A 3,880-nucleotide genomic window follows, 5' to 3' on the forward strand; every position below is an offset into this window, starting at 1 on the left:
GACGTTCTATTTTAGAACTAGGAAAGGACTTTAGATTAAGGAAAGGTACAGTTGACTAAACACACGGAATTAATTTAGGCGAAAGAAAGAAATAATTTAAAAAAGTATTCAATTTTTATCAATTAATGAAAAAATATAGGAATGCATTATTTTTCAATGACTGCAAAAAATAACATTAAAACAAGAAGTTTTGGTTTTTTTTTAATATATTTTATCTACATTTTAAAATTTCTGTTGTCAAAAAAAATTATCGGTTTTTGTTTTAATTTATTATTTAAATTAACAAAAACGTATAAGGCGTAACAAAGGCAAAGGTGTATTATGACATTTAAAACTGGAACAACATTTTTGTTGTTTAAATCAATTAAAGTTTGGCTTTATGTAAGTTATATAACACTACATTTTTAACATTAAGATTGTTTTCACTAATATTATGTGTAATTTTACTAATGATCTCCTTTGATACCCACATACTTCTCTGACAATTCCCAAAGTTTGCGTGCTAACTCTAAATCATATCCATTTCTCCTCACATTTTTCATAGCACGACAGTCCACAAAATATTTTCCTGATATGTCATTAACTTCCGGCGAAACAGCCAGATATATAGACGTTTGTGCACCTTCCCATGCAGACTTTGTAAAATATTTTATCACTGGTAAAAACAATTGAAAACCGAAAACATTAATGTCGTAAAGTATATCTGTCCTTACTAAACCTGGATGTAAACTATTGGCTGTCACTCCTGTACCTTTAAGTTGACGGCTTAATTCTACTGCCATAAGAATGTTACAAAGTTTTGACATTCCATACAAATTTATCTTTTTATACGTCTTCTCATTTTCTTTTTCAGCATTCAAATTTTGCAGATCCATATCACAATTTGCATATGCTATCGAAGATACGTTAATAATACGACTTGGCGCCGATGATTTTAGTAGTGGCAATAGCAAATATGTCAAGAGAAAAGGCCCAAAATGATTTACTTGCGTTCCTAATAATAATCCGTCTTCGGTTTTGACATTATCCGATGCAAATACTCCAGCATTGTTGATAAGTATGTCGAGACGTTTATCGGTTTTTAAGAAGTCTTCAGCAAATTTTTTCACAGATTTTAGTGATGCCAAATCTAGGTTCCGGTAATGTACGTTGTTGTTACCGGTTGCCTTGATGATGCTGTCTCTGGCGGATGTACCACGTCCCTCATTCCTACAGGCGATTATAAGACGAGCTCCTCTATCTGCTAAGTCTTTTGCTGTTTCATATCCGATTCCAGCGTTGCCTCCAGTCACAATAACCACTTTGCCTACTAAATGACGGCTACTTTTACATATACCGAGAGTTAGTCTGAAGTATGCCCATGTCGCTATTACCGACACAAAAACAAATAATAATAACAAAATTAACATGATTCCTCGACGGCAGCAAGTCGCTAACTAAATAGTCATTGCTAAATAAATTTTCCGCATGAGTTCTGAATCATGCCAATGAAACATCATATAAGTATTTTGAAACTATAGTTCCGATACGAGAGGTGTTCATGTAATTCAGTTAGTTTAAATTTATTACAAAATATTTGTTAAATTATATATTCAAAGATATTAAAAATGAATTATACATGTCTTTGTACTTAACGCTTGGTTTATTTTATGAAGCTAATTGATTAAACTAAACGTTGCTAACTATTAAAAATATCTATTAATATTTTTATTTATTAGAAATACACGTGTCGTTTATTATAGAGGATGGGAAGGGGAAGTGGTTTTGACGGAGAAGGGGACGCATAGGAAGGGGAAACATTCCTTTTCTGGGTAGCCTCCGTCGATTAAAGGTAAAAGGTCGTAAACTGCAATTGCGGACGTCAATGAGCAGCGGTCGCTTCGTTATTTCGGTGAAACCAAAGAGCCGCTTGCTCTTTTGCCATTTAATATTATATAATAATAAATATAGTAGATAAATTGAACGGTAACTAACAGGTTTTGTTGGAAGGTGTATAAAACATAAAATTGTTTTAGCGCAATATATTTATTTTTGAAGATCATTAGATTTTATGCACATATTCACTTTTATTTTCCTTTTGTGCGCCCAATAATACCAGTTTGATCAATAATGAGTACAGAAATAAATAGCAAATACTTATTTATTAAAATGTTGGGTAACCCCATATTTTTTCTGCAACTAAACAAAAAGCTATGACCGTAAATTTTGTGCTATGCAATTATGCATGACACGATCAATGTAGATTGCTGATAATGTAGATTTACTTATTTAGAAGAAGTTAATATTATTAAGAGAAGTAATGAATTATACCTTAACACATCAGTTCTCAAATACCACATGAACGTATTATGTCGAAACTATCACAAACACTTTCCTAAAATCACAATTCACATCCCAACGAGTTCCTCAGTTAATGTCCACAATTTATGTGCTAATTCCGTATCTTTTGCTTGCCGAGCAAGTGCACTCGATTCATGACAATCTTTGAAATATTTTCCAGTCACGTCGGCAACTTTTGGCGACACTGCTAAGTATACGCTTGTCTGTGCCGCTTCCCACTTTGTTTTCCAAAACAGCTTTAACCATGGTAGAGAATACGCAATCAATGCTATATTGGTATTTCCTGACATTTCAGTTAGGGATACTCCAGGATGTAAACAATTAGCAGTCACCCCGGTGCCTTTCAACTTTCGACCTAATTCGTATGTTATAAGAATTAAGCAAAGTTTCGAATTTGCATAAACCTTTTCTCTTTTGTATGTTTCAGAAGTTTCCTTTTCCATATTAAGATTTTGAAGATCTATTGTACCGAAATAGCTTATCATCGATGACACGTTGATTATACGACTGGGTTTTGATGATTTCAGTAAAGGTAGTAGAAGATTAGTTAGAAGAAATGGTCCAAAGTAATTGACCTGCATTCCAAGTAGCAAACCATCTTCAGTTTTGACATTTTCTGAACCGAACATACCAGCATTGTTGATAAGAATATCTAGTCGTTTTTCTTGAGTAAGGATTTCTGCTGCGAATTTTCTTATAGATTTAAAAGAAGCAAGATCCAAGTGGTGATAGTGGATATCGTTATTCGCTGTTGCTGCAATGATCTCATTCTTAGCATTGATTCCTCGTTTGTCATCTATGTCAGTTATAATAACTCTGGCACCTCTTTCTGCTAGATCTTTTGCTGTTTCAAAACCAATTCCAGTGCAGCCGCCTGTTATCACTGTAACCTTTCCAACTAAATGATTCTTGCATTTGCAAATACCAACTGATAGTTTGCAGTAAGTCCACAGAATAAAAACAAAAATGATAAGCATCAAATTGAATGCAAAGTAATATTCCATATACATGTTTCTTAAAAGATTTTAATCCTATAGAACTTGTTATAGTGAAAGTCTATATTATACTGAAGAGCCATTCTCATAGCTCGAATTTTTATGCAAATAAAATGTTTATTAAAGTGGGGATTTTTAATAGGTGACTGGATACAATTTAACATGTAAACAAAGATGTTTTTTTATTTTATTTTACTGTATACATTTTTGTCTTATTTAATTGAGATAACCTTGAGGAAAAACAACATAAAATAATTTAATTTAATAATATTTTGATTTGCTTATACATTATTTTATCACTCTGGCCCATATTGTGCCGTAAAGCCCAAGATGTAAAAGATGTATCAAGAAAAAAATAGAGTAGAAAAAGATATACCGAGGCCTACAAAGAGCTGTAGAGCTAGAAGAAGAAATAAATTCTCAGTATCACAAAATTGTCTGTCTTCGGTAGCACATTTTGTGAGTATTATTTTAGTTTTATTTAATCGGGACTGTGGTTTAAATTTGAGTATTCCCTTGAAATGTGTTTACAAAGTACTTTAAAA

General features: G+C 32.4%; 2 pseudogenes across 1 annotated transcript; both read right to left on the reverse strand.

Annotated features, from left to right (window-relative positions):
• Nucleotides 1-235: 235 nt before the first annotated feature.
• On the reverse strand, nt 236-1,613 carry LOC106120061 (retinol dehydrogenase 11 pseudogene; annotated as a pseudogene). The gene has a single exon (XR_001227979.1). The product of XR_001227979.1 is annotated as a retinol dehydrogenase 11 pseudogene (transcript).
• A 712-nt stretch (nt 1,614-2,325) lies between these two features.
• On the reverse strand, nt 2,326-3,387 carry LOC106120172 (retinol dehydrogenase 13 pseudogene; annotated as a pseudogene).
• Nucleotides 3,388-3,880: the final 493 nt, after the last annotated feature.

This window comes from Papilio xuthus, unplaced genomic scaffold (genome assembly GCF_000836235.2).
Source record: "Papilio xuthus unplaced genomic scaffold, Pxut_1.1 DF829129.1, whole genome shotgun sequence".
NCBI lineage: Eukaryota > Metazoa > Arthropoda > Insecta > Lepidoptera > Papilionidae > Papilio > Papilio xuthus.